This window comes from Macaca thibetana, chromosome 8 (genome assembly GCF_024542745.1).
Source record: "Macaca thibetana thibetana isolate TM-01 chromosome 8, ASM2454274v1, whole genome shotgun sequence".
NCBI classification, from domain to species: Eukaryota; Metazoa; Chordata; class Mammalia; order Primates; family Cercopithecidae; genus Macaca; species Macaca thibetana.
The window spans coordinates 73,478,873-73,492,393 of record NC_065585.1 but is presented as its reverse complement, the minus strand read 5'-3'; the positions used below and the strand labels follow the sequence as shown (position 1 = coordinate 73,492,393).

General features: G+C 41.0%; 1 protein-coding gene across 12 annotated transcripts in view; it reads right to left on the bottom strand.

Moving 5' to 3' along the window:
• Positions 1-13,521, bottom strand: part of EYA1 (EYA transcriptional coactivator and phosphatase 1) — a 338,095-nt gene that overhangs the window by 76,118 nt on the left and 248,456 nt on the right. The gene's annotated exons all lie outside the window — the stretch shown is intronic.

Sequence of the window (13,521 nt, the reverse complement as noted above, 5' to 3'; positions counted from 1 at the left end):
CAACCCCCAAAAGGCTCGAAGGAGGAGTCTGGCAGTGGATGTGGAGCTAGGGAAGATGCTTATCCTGTGTTCAGACTGAACAAAAAGCCATTTACTCGAACCAATTTAGTACTTTTTAGTCTATCCAAAACATACATCAGAATATCTCCTCTTCCCAAATTCCAGATGTCCAAAAAGCTGGCTCACCCCACAAACTCTTTTCCAGATTTCTGTACCAGATTTGATTGGGAATCTTTCCATCTAAGATGAGGAATGATTATTCTCACTATGATGTTGTTGAGGCTGGTCTATTTCACCAAACAGAAAACCACTGAGAACAACTGAAGGCCTGGTAGCCTTTATTAACACACTATCGGCCTCAATTCTACCAAGAAGGTCATCCACGTGTCAAACTGCATGGTCTCAGGATTACCTTCACGCTTAAGTGCTTCTCCAAAACCTTGAGTCAGAGTAGATAGGAAAAGGCTTTGACAGAATAAACTTCTGTTTGTCACAGGAGACAGCTCTATACCTCCTATTTAATCTTAAAACCTAAATAGATTCCTATTATTTATAGAAAACATGCAAGAGTCTTCTTCTGTAACAAACAAGATGGCAAACTTCCTCCCCTAAACTACTCATGTGATTCTCACACCCAGAAACCACCATGACGACCTATAAGCTTATTAATTACAGTCAGAAAGTCCAAATCGACGCCACCCCATGGGTTAGTTTATTATTTGGGATGCATTTTTAAGCTGACTCATCTCACAGAACCATTACAATACACTGCTGGCTAGTCAGCTATCATTCTCTAAATCTATATTAATAGTCTTTTATTACAGAGGTAGATAACTAGGGCATCCTCTCCTTAAGATGTTCCAAACTGAGCCTCTCTTTTCCATGCTTTAAAGAGAATCAGCAGCTCCAAATGAGTAGAATTTTAAGCAGTCAAGTGGATTCAAAGCTGTTCTTTGAGTAAAAAGCCTTGGCCTTCCTTTTTAAAAAATATTCTGCAATGTACGTCTCCATGCAGAACCAGATATTCACCATCTGAGACAAAACACACATCAATCTCCTCAACGTATTTCGATAAAAAGCATTCATTTTACAACCGGTACAGTCACTATCTAATTCAACCTGCACTTCAAGTACTTTACTACAAAATCTCTCTTGAATTGGGAGCTCTCCGGCTTTTGGAAGTTCGTATTTGAAGAGAAGCTAAAAGACATCGAGCAATGTAAGTTAGCATGTTACACCTTTTTCCTTGACTTACTGACAGTATAATTTTGTCCTAAAAGTCGTTTATCTTTCCTAGATTTTGTTAGCCTAGATTTCCTCCTATTGATGGCTCATTCCTTTATTTCTTAATGTTTACTCTATCCCTGCTTTAAAAACTCAATCTTTTAAAATATATTTCATCTTTGTTATTATTACTTTTTTTGGACACAGACCAGCTATAATGAAATGAGTTACTTTTGTAAGCCTCTTCCAAAAGAAAATAAATTCATTCCGCAAAGTATAAAGTGAAAGTTTTAAATCATGTTATCTAAAGTTTTTCCAGGTGAAGGGAAAAAAACCCTAAAAGATAGACAACCTGACACCTTTAAATATTAAAATACACCCACACTCCTACCTTGCAGGCCTCCACTCATAGAAGGAAGATGAAGATAAAAGTGACGCAAGCTATTTTTCAAAATCCCTTCCTTTTCTACGAGGTGGAATTAAATGCTTCTACTATCTTAACCAGCTTTCCAGACTCTAACTTCTCCTTCCTCCTCCTAGTGCAAAACAACTCAAATACTCAAATAATTTAATCTTCTAATCCACTGACAGCTCATGTTTCGCTAAAATCTTCTCCAAATTGTTCAAGTTTACCCCCACTGAGATACTGGATGTGAAAATACTTTGGAGGGCATTCACTGATTTTAATAAACGTGGAGTGGATGTCACGTTCACACCATGCAGGCTCTGTACCAGGAGCATGAAATATGATGATGTAGCAAAGAGAAATGGTTCCTGCCTTCTTGCAGCTTAAAATTCAGAGGAAGGCATTGACTTGTGGACAAAAATGAGAAATTACAAAGTAATGTGGAAAAGGTCACAATACAGGAAAGGCAGAATGCTAGGAGAATACAGAGGAAGTCCACATAACTCAGATTTGCAGGCTTACAGAAGCTTCCTGAAGACAGAGGACAAATGTAGCAGTGAAGAGGGAATATGACTGTGTCAGATGCAGCGTAAGTATGTGTGAAGGTAAAGAGGGAGAGAGAGAGAGAATGACAGCGAGAGTGCGAGAGCAAGTGAGTGAACAAGAGCAAGCGCGTGCGAGAGCACATGTCATGTTTAAGAAATGAAAATAAAAATTCAATCTGACCTGAGTCTACAGAAGAACACAGAGATGAGGCTAGAGTGGCAGGTAAAGAATTCAACAAGGGAGTGGGGGCTCCCACTCCACGTGGCAGGGTGCTGGAGAGAAGATGGAGAACGGGAGACCAGCCAGGAGGATAATTCAGTGACCCAGGTGAGGGATGGTGATGTAGGTGCTGGGCATAAGGCGATCTGAAGTGTCATTAGGAGGTAAAATCAACAACTAAGTGGATAAGGAAGAAAGATGTAGTAAAACATCATGCCCATGTCAGTGGTTTCACAACTGGGTGAAGATTGTAATACAAGGTACGGGACTTAGGAAGAAGGCGGCATTATAGGGAAGAATATAGGTGAGGATTCAGTCCAGCTTTGAACATGTTGAATTTGGATGGGCTGTGGGCATCCAAGTAGAGATGCCCAGTAGGCTGCTAGACTGCTCTGAAGCTTCAGAAAGAAATATGGGCTGGGTTTAGGATTGGAAACTGACACCATATGTAATTAAGGAAATGAGTGTTGTTAAAGAAATGCAGTGTGTGTACAAGGGATGGGCAGAGAAAGACGGGTGAGGTGTGAAGAGGAAAACCAAAGTCAATGTATTGCAGATGAAAAAGTATGTCAGGAAAGAGAGAGTGATCAATAACTTCAGATCACCCAAGAAACAGGTTAAATAAAGACTGAATCTGAGTACTTTAGATTTAGAGTCAAGAGGCATTTGGTCTACATGGCAATAATACAGATTCAAGAAGGCAGAAGAGTGAAAGAAAAGGGGGTAAAACCCTAAACTATTACTGATGACCCTCTAATGGCCAAATCCAATAATTATTTTTTTAGTGTTCAATCTTGTTTGACCCCTCTGCAGCTGCACTGACCACTTGCTCCTTTAAATCATGTCCATATCAGAATGTCTTGACTTCCCTTTCTCCTGCTTTACACTATCCCTCATCAGTCTCTTTGGAGGGCTTCTGCTCTGACCAAAGTGTGAATATTGGTGTTCTCTACATCCTGTTATTGGAAGTGCTGATCTGGGACAAGATACAGATTTTGCATCAGGATAATAATCAACACAATGTTTCCTTCATCTAAAAGTCTTGCTAATACTAAAAATATAGTCAGCTGAAGAAAACAGTATGTAACATGGTTGATTACTTAGTAACATGGTCGATTACATTCTGAAGCAAATCCTTTGTTATCCTGCACTAATAATAAACAGTCAGTGTACAGGCAGCCAGCTGATGGACTATCTTTTGAGCAGCAGTTCACTGGAGTTTCTTCCATGGCCCTCTTATCTCACTGCAGGCTCTTAGTGCTTGGTAATATCTGTAGGAGGAATTTAATGATGCCCTCCAAGCTGATAAATTCTAAAGCATAACCTTTTGATCTCCTGACCTGAGTATTCCGCTATTTCTAGACCTCTCTACCCAAGTATTCCGTGGATACCATAATGAAACTTGTACCAAAAGGAATCCTCCCTATTAACAAGCTGACTTAATGGTACCAGTAACTATCCACTTTTCCATTCCAGAAACTCCTTAGTGTCTCCATCAAATTAAGACTCAGTTCTGTGTTTTTTACTCCTAAATACTTTTGCTCTAAGTTCAGGCTCTCATTATCTCTTGACTTAATTCTTGCAACAGGCTATTTCCAGGATTGATAGGCTCTGTCTTCCACCTGTTTTCTGCACTGCCATCACAGAGTGGTAAGACTCTTCTGCTCCAGCCTTATAGTGTGGAACAGGAAAGACAGTCTAGATTTTAGGGCACTGAGCTATGCCCTCAACTGCCACATTCTGAGTCTTGACTGTACTACTTACTAGTAGTATTGCTTGCTCGTTATTTAGCCTTTACATGACTCAGTTTTTTCATTTGTAAAACGGGAATAAATGGGGTAAAACTAATATACATGTAAAGGTACTTGCAGCTGCACATGTCGCTAGCACTCTACGATGTTAGCTACCTGAAAAAAGTCTCCTTCAACAACCTTATCTCTACTCTTTTCATAGTCCACTTCAGATAGACAAACTTAGTCATCTCATTTCTCTGAAAGTGCCATGCTATTTCACGCCTTTTTCACATGCTTCTTTTTATTTTTTAGAGACAAGACTTTGCTTTGTCACTGAGGATGAAGTGTAGTGGTACAACTATAGCTTACTGCAGCCTTGAATTCCTTGGTTCAAGGGACCTGTAATATATATCTTTCAAGGAGCTAGGACTACAGGCACATGCCGTGGCACCAGGCTAATTTTTTAAAAAAATCTTTTGTAGAGATGGGGGTCCTGCTATGTTGCCTAGGCTGGTCTTGAACTCCTGGCCTCAAGCAGTCCTCCTGCCTCAGCCCCCCAAAGCACTTTTACAGGCATGAGCCAATGTACCTGGCCCTTGTCTCCTTTTCTCAACTCCTTACCCTGTCCCCTGTCTGAGAAATTCCTATTAGCCTCTGAAGGTCAAACTCAACAATCCTTGTGAATTCTCTAACTTCTGGTACCTTCTTTGTAATTATGTGCTCTTATCTCTATTATAGGATTATAAAATTTTTGCAATTATTTACATTTGTGGTGGATAAATAATTTGATGGAATTATTTTGAGCAAATGTCCATCATTCCTACTCTGGGAAAACAGAACACAGTGGTATTCATGTTTGCATACTGAGAACACAGTAAGTGTCTAGAGTGCAAGGCAAACATTAAGAAATTGGCAATGGGAAGAATGTTTCTTCAGTCTAGCATTTACTCTATTAAAGCTATAAAGGTAATCTATTTCTACAAGACAGCAAAAATATTTACAAATGAGAAATAGCTATAATTAAAAGCTCATTTAAAAGTTAATGTTTAAATATTAAGTCATAAAATATTAAAATCCACGTAAGATAATTAAAATTTTACATTTGTAAATACTATAGATTCCCATAAATTCTTCAATATTAAAAAGAAAAACAAAGAACTGGAACTCAAAAGAATCCATTTAGTTCCCCTGAGCTAGTAACTCCTCCTTGAGCCTTGGGGAAGTTACTTCCATTTTTTCTCGGTTCCCACTCTCCTTGTTTATCAAATCGATGACAGCCTAGATTCCTTAGCTTTAAAATTCTATTACCTGTGGATGTACAACACTTACCAAAGCCTCATAATGATTAGTTCTTTGTCTCTCTCTCTCTTAAGTAGATTAGTTACCTTCATATTAATCTATATAAAAGACCTTAGGCACACTCCAACCCTCAAAACCCATCAGGGTTTGTTGCCTACTATATCTAGCCCAAATTCCTTATCTGGTTTTATTTCTCATGCCTCCCTTAACATGCTGTTTTTTTATACATATTGCCAAATAGCTTTCAAAGGATTGTATCAATTTAAATTGTATCTGTCTAACCATAACCATATACACATTGGCTGTCATCATTTTAAAGTCATTGCTATTTATCATACACAGAATAACAGTGCATAATTTTAAATTTTCATATATTAAAGATGCTTGTATATATTTGCTTAAAAATTATATTCCCTCTGTGAACAGTCCAAATCCTTTGCCAATTTTTAAACATTCCTTTATTGATTTATACAAAATAGTTTTAACCCTTTTTTCATATCTGCTGATACTTTTCCCAGCCTGATATTTCCTTAAATTATGCTTTCCTTCACAGAAGTATTTTATTTTTATGGAGTCTTGCTGCACGACATGAAGGCCTGGTTGGCTCCTTGAAGATTTAGGGATAAGTGTTCACATTTATTCTAAAGGTAGTAGGGGATTTCTGATCTAGCTTTACACCCCTGGGACTACATATGCCAGTAGTGGTTGCAAGGGAAGTAGAATACACAGTTCCTGCAGGCTCCCTTCTCTATGCTTTGGGAGGGTGGAGGCCCTCCTCACTCATATCGAAGTCTAAGTGAGGTGAAAGACTACTCTCCCTAAACAGAAGTAACTAATTGAACTCTTAGCCGAGAGGAAGCTCTCACCACATGTACGACATTGGACTGAGGCCAGGGCAGCTACGATCTCTGGCAAGACCCTGAATCTGTCTGCTAAGACAATATAGCTTATGACATAAAGTGCAGAGCTTTTCATGAAATCCTTAGAAAGATGATCTGAATTTAGTGAACATGAGACAGGTTAATCAATAATCATATTCTATTTGCCCTTATGGGAGACTCACATAAAAAGAACAGAGCATATCACTTCCCTAAATGCAGATACCATCATGTTTAAGACTGAAGCCTTAAAGCACACTGTACACGTGAGCACGAAGTAGATGTCAGGAAACAACTGACACTAAGGCACCCCTGAACTTTGAGACTCACAAAACCAACACAAGTATATGCAAAAGTCATCTTAACAGAGGTATACCAAGGCCAGATCAGGAACACAGACTGGAGAGAGGTTGAATTCTAAGTCAAGAAGGAAAGGATATTATGGTTCCTCCTTGGCATTCCCCACAGGGAAGCAGATGCATCAAATTTGATGACATTGGTCAAAAGAATCATATACATCCATTGGGCATATTTTTGGTTATGATTTTAAAATTAGTTTTCCTATGGGGGAAAACACTGATGAAGTTGAACTTAATTACTTTAAAGCAAGTGAGTGGGATTGACCCTTACTCCAGGGATAGACAAGGCAAAAATCAAATATAATCAAAATTACCCAGAACTTCTCTAAACCAGCTGCACTGTGAAAGTCAAAGGCAGTGAAATTAACCCATGGGACGGTGTGGGTACAGGTCACAGGTGTATGATGGGGCATGGAGACTAACTTGCCAATGCTATAAACATTTAATTCTCCTTTGTGTGTGGGGGTGGGGTGGGGGGGAGAGTTCCTATACTCTAGAGCAAGGCTCAGTAAATTTTTCCTGTCAAGAGTCATACAGTAAATATTTCAGGCTTTCTGGGCTACACGGTCTCTGTTGCAACCATTCCACTCTGCCTTCATAGCAGCATACAGAAATGCATGACAGGCTATGAATTCTGCTTGGGTTGATACATGCACCAGAAATATACATCTTGTGAGTGATTTTTTGATTTCATCTCTAACATAAAGGCCAGGTGCAGGCACCAAGTCTGCTGCCCCAGGTCTGGGTCCCTGGCCATACTTGTTTACCAGGCTTTTTATAGTCAGCTGAATCTAGGGGACACAAACTCAACTTACTTGAGTAGGCAAGCATACCAGTGACTCCAGAAAATGAGCTAAGCTGAGTTTCTGAGAAAAGAAAAACTCAAACACCTTACCACTGTCAAGCCATGTTGTGTTATGTTAGAAAACCAGGAAATTCAAGTGAAAAGGTGAATGAAAAAAGGATATGTAGGCCTTTACAATGAACACTTGGATTTTATCTGACTTAAAGTGACCTCCCATAGCTGAATCTGACGGATATTTCTAAAAAACCCACCTCTAGTCTTCTAGACAACATTGCATAAAATGCATTCTCCTCTCCTGTAAGGCAGTGAGAGGGAAGGGCTGGCCAATGTTCAACCTCTACAGTCAGATATCCTCAGAGTGAAAACCAAAATTCCTTTTATTCTTAAAATGTCTAAAGCAATTGCAGTGGTGGCCTAAACTTCACGTTTGAATTCTCACGTGACTTAGTATAATGCCATTGAAACCAAATGCTCACAACATGGAATGTATACATGTGCACACATTCATTCAGCTAACTTGCTTTTTTTCTGATAAAAGGAGAACAGTGTTGGGAAACTTTTTGTTCTCCTTTTTTGTTTGTTTGTTTGTTTTGGAGACAAGGTCTCACTCTGTCACCTAGGCTGCAATACTGTGGCATAATCACAGTTCACTGCAGCCTCGACCTCCTGGGCTTAGGTGATCCTCCCACCTTAGCCTCCCATGTAGCTGAGTCTACAAGTGAGCACCACCATGCCCAGCTAATTTTTTAATTTCTTCTAATTTTTATAGAGATGGGGTTCCGCCACGTTGCCAGGCTGGTCTTGAACTCCTGGGATCAAGCGATCTGCCTGCTTGGGCTACCAGAAATGCTGAGATTATAGGCATGAGCCACATGTCCAGTGAAAAACTCCATTAAAAAGGTCTCTATATAGTAGTTTTTTAAAAACAATCTTTGAAACGACTCAATTTAAAGCAGCTACAAAACAGGTCATCCTCCCTTTGCACTGGATCTAATCTACCCATACTACTCTTTACTGTTGCAGTTTTGGGAATGAATGGGGAGGTTTTCTTATGTTATTTTGTTTTTTCTGAGAATTTTTTTTCTTGGATGGTCATTAGTGCCCCCTCATACTCACAATGGGCTGCAACCTCCAACACTGCTGAGGTTCCCTCTGTCCCACCATTGTGCACCTTTCTCTTCCTACAGAGGGATTTGTGGTATCGTCATTTAAGAGATATTGCTAGTGAACATTTTGCTCCTAAAAGTTTCTGAATATCTCTGAGAATCTTTCTGTTCATTTTCTTACAAGAATCCTTAAACCTCCATCTCTGCTAATCTGTGAAGATGGTGACTGCTGCTTGGACTCAGTCTCAAACATCTGAAAGAGGAAAATAAGCAAAGTTTGTCTCTGCAGGGTTTTCTCTCTGGCCACTGCCATGGGCCTGCTGACTGTGATTCATGCATCACTGGGGTTTGGTCAGATTTAACAAGTACCTGTGGCTAGGGCCAGTCTCCTGGAGTTGCAGCCTGTGAACGCCCACAGGGCTTTGTGTTCAGCTGGGCCTGCCACTTGGTTCAGTAGTCTGCTGTGCTGTCTTAAAATTCTTTATTTTTGAACAAGGGGCCCACCAGTTTTGCAGCTGGTCTTGCCTGCGGCTATCACAAATTCCTAGGCCAGGGCAACAAGCGCTACCTTTGGATTCTGTGGTATGACAGAGCACCTATGTGCCAGGTAACACGCTCAGCACCAGGGATGTGACTGAGCAGGATGATGGTCCCTGACCTTGTAGAATATTGGCCCTCCCTATATTTATTATGCACCAGGGGTGTCATGAGCAATAGCATGACACAGCTTGCTACTCTCTCATTACCAAGGAACCTGGCTTCCCATTCATTGAGAAAACAGAAGCAACCACTCTCTCTACTTTCCTTGCCAGGCTCTCCCCACCTGTAAGTACTCTGTATGCAGTCTGCCTCCCCTCAGGTTCTGATGGGTGGACCTTCTGTATTCCTAAGGCCAGCCCCTCCTTTTGGCATGAGACTCCAGTGCCCTGTCACTGACTCCAGTCCACGTTCCTTTTACTCTAGATGACCTGCATGTGAACACAAGCTAGATAGATTTCTTGCCTAAAAAGCATCTCCTACTTCTTCCTCTAGGTTCTGCCCTCTTTCTCTATTGCCTTATAGTGTACAGGAAAAGTCACTGAAAGAATTGAGAATCCCTACTGCTTAAACTTCCTCTTATCCCATTTTCTCTTGAACTCACTTCACTTCCATCATGCTATTTTCTCTAATGTTGCTCTTTGTCAAGATCACCAACAACATCCACTCTGTCAAACCAAATAGTCAAGTCTCAATTTCCATATTTCTCTACCTTTTGCCCATGCCACTCACAGTCAATCATGGCTTCCTTCTGCAATACTTACGTTCCTTGGCCTCTGAAAGGCCCTGTTCTCAGTTCTCCTCCTGACTCCCTGGGTGCTCTTTCCCAATCTCCTTCTCTAGCTCTTCCTCTTTTCCCAGTTGGCTAACGTTTGGGAAGGCTCTGGGCTCAGTCCTTGACTCCCCTTCTGTGTTTGCTCCTACAGTCCTAGTTAACTCATCCACACGCACAGCTTTCAGTGGCTTCCAGATGTTGAAGACTCACAAGTTTAGGCCCTAACCTGTCTTGTAAACATTAGACTTACTTATCAAACAACTGAATCACCACCTCCTGTTAGATTTCTAACAGGCAGCTCAAACTTCACATGTGCTAAGCAGAAGCTCTGATCTCTTCAACACCACCTTGTTTTCCTTTTTCCCGTCTCAGTAAATGGCAAGTGCACTTTTCTGGCTGTTTGGGCCAAAATCCTTGGTGTCATCCACCGATTCTTATCTTCTCCTCCCCTTTACATTCAATATATTGACAAACCCTGGTAGTTCCACCTTCTAGTGTCTTTAGAATCTGACCACTTTCACCACCTCAACCTCTACCCCTGAGCCTGGCCACCTTCACTTCCCACCTGGACACAGGCATCATCTCTTAGTTGACTGCCTTGTTCCCATCTTTTGCCTTGTTGCAACTTATTCTCTGTCCATGACCAGAGAGATTATTTTCAAGTGTAATGAAATCATGCCATGCTTCTGCTTAAACACTGCTCATGTCATTCAAAATAAAACCCCAAATCCTTCTCATGCCCACAAGGCCTTCTACTACAGCTTCTCTTCCTCCCTGCCTTCACCTTCCCACTTTCTTTTCCCAGAGGCTCCAATGCCTTATGGACCTTCTTTGCTCTTGCTGAATCCACAAAGCACAGCCCCACCTCCAGGCGTTGGCAACCACTGTTTCCTCTCCCCAGAATTCTTTCCCCAGATATCAAGGTGGCTCTCTCCTCCTTTCCCGAAGGCCTCTGCTCAAGTGTCACCTGATGGACAACTCCTCCGAAACAGTTTACCTGCCCTAACGCTATTCTCCTTACTCAGCTGTTCATCCTTCCAGGCACTCTGCCGGATGCATTTTACATGTACTTATCATCTGTGCCTCCAACAGAATGTAAGTTCCCTGAGGGTGGAGGCTTGATTTTTGTTCACTGCAGAGTCCCATGTGTCTAGAACAGTGCCTGGAACATATCAGAGGCTCAATAAACTTTTTTTTTTTCTCACAACCTGGCATGTGGAGCATCTCTGGTTCACACAGCAAAATGCACATGATCACTGATAATCCCCAACGGTCTGTTTAGCTACTCTCTTGAGGGATGTGTCACAGGGAAATACTTATCAATGTGCTTCATATTCATTAGGGGACAGCATTTATCTGACAGGAGAACTCAGACACACTCAGTTCACTATCCCGTCCCGTCCTCTGGGCTCAACTGATTGAAACAGTGCAAAGCCAGGAAGAGATATCAAAGCAAAAGAAACTTGAGGCTGGGGTCAGGGTTGAGAAATGGAAGAGTGGAGAGAACAGGGCTTCTTCTAGGTTTGGGATTGTTTCTACCCAGATCTGTTTAGGGATATATTACTGTCCCCAGTTAATAGATAAAAAGATTGAAGTTAATCAAAATGAAGGGCTACCAGCTAGGCTGTACCACTGTCAGGATCTGAACCCAGCCAGGCCTGTCTTCTCTAAAGCCTCCAACCCCACCTCAGACACCCTCCAGACCTGAGTGGTCTCAGAAACAGCATCATTTCTCCAAGCCGAAAGTCTCATTGTCAATGAGGAGGCCAGAGACAGGCTGTGCAGCCTCTCATGGGTACCTGCCTGGGGACTCTTGGCTGCCACCTTCTTCAGGAGGTTTGGGCCTAAAGGAGAGGGGCTGCCCACAACCAAAGCTTGGCTGCATGGGTGATGGAACCCTCACTGACTCTAGTAAGGAGAAGTTCTTTCCTTTCACTGTTTGGGAAATAACCCACCTGCAGAGAAGCTGAATCTTGCAAATTTTGGTGCATTTGCATATCCTCCCTAACTTACCGGATGTAACATGGAAAATGGATTCATTCAAATTTCACCATAGTGGACAGCATAACCTATAAATTAACACATTAGGGTTGCATACATTCCAGAGCAGCCTTGACAGCTTGTAATTTATTGAGTTATCTGGACTTTTTCTGGACTTTAGTTTCCTCAACAGTAAAATGGGAACAGCACCATTGTGAAGACTGTATCAAATAATGCATGCTAAAGTGTTTTTATACAAGTGTATTTGTGTTGTTGCTCTAAGTCAGTAGTTCAAAATCACCCCTCTGGGCTGTTACCTTATTTGTAAAGAAGACCATAAAGTGATATTCCAGTTCAAAAATGCTTTCATCCTTTAAGTTTTGATGGAAAGGATATCCTGTCATTAAGCCCATTTAAAGTGGTCTATTTCTCTAGCCTCAAATAAATATCCCTTCCCTATCCTCTGTCCCTCACACTTTCACATCCTCCAATGCTGAGAATTTCACCTTTGTTAATTTCTTCTTCAAACACTTATGTAAGAAATCTGTTCTTGCACTCCTCCTGAGGACTTTGTTTCTTCTAGCATGGCATTTTAAAAATGGAACTTTTATTAGGTTTGGCTGTATACCTAGTTGTCTTTAGTGGCAAAATCCTCCTGAGGACAGTGAATGACCCTCTTGTCTTCTGTATCTCCACAGAACCCAATAGTACCTTGAAAGTAAGAGATGCTCAATGGCTGGTAATGAAACGTTGACGAACATCATTAAAATCTCATTTCCATATGTCAGTAGGAGAAACTGCGTTTTCTACTTTTCCTTCAATTAGGGATCCATGGGATGCAATTTAATAGCACAATTAAGAAATATATCTCAAGAGAAGTGTGCTTTCTTGGTAACCTTTATCAATATAAAAGCTGAATCAAGGGAATTAATTAGATGAACAAGTGTAGGGGAAACATATACTTTAGGAAAAACACTAAATGAGAAACTAGAAAGGAGACTCCAGGAAAACCCTGTAGTTCTTAGAATGTTTGAAGGCAGAACATTTAAGAAGCGGTAGGCATGGGAAAAAAATAAATTGCAGAAACTGAAAACAATATTCATGATAGAGAAAGTGAATTCCTTACATTGGGAGAGATTTTACCATGGGCAGCATGCTTTTTTAAAAAATATATGAAATAGCTGAACTGAAATGAATAACATGCCTGCCTATTCATTAAACAGGTAGGTTTGGAACATTGAGCAAAGAGAAGAAATGATAAAGAGGTATGTGCTCTTGGGAGACTACAGTTATATGAAAATACTGAAGAGATTTTTGTGTGCATATTAACCCAAAAGGCTTTTTTGTGCATATCAGGTTTTCATGCAAATATTAACCAAAAAGTTTCCAAAACTGTTGTTGTAACAAAGTAAGTGCTTCCTGAGCATGTCTGTTCTCTGGTTCTTATTCTTGTTGAATACAACCTTTTAATTCCTTTTTTTTTTTTTTTTTCTGAGATGGAGTCTCGCCCTGTCACCCAGGCTGGAGTGCAGTGGCGCGATCTCAGCTCACTGCAAGCTCCGCCTCCCGGGTTCACGCCATTCTCCTGCCTTGGCCTCCCGAGTAGCTGGGACTGCAGGCGCCTGCTACCATGCCTGGCTAATTTTTTGTATTT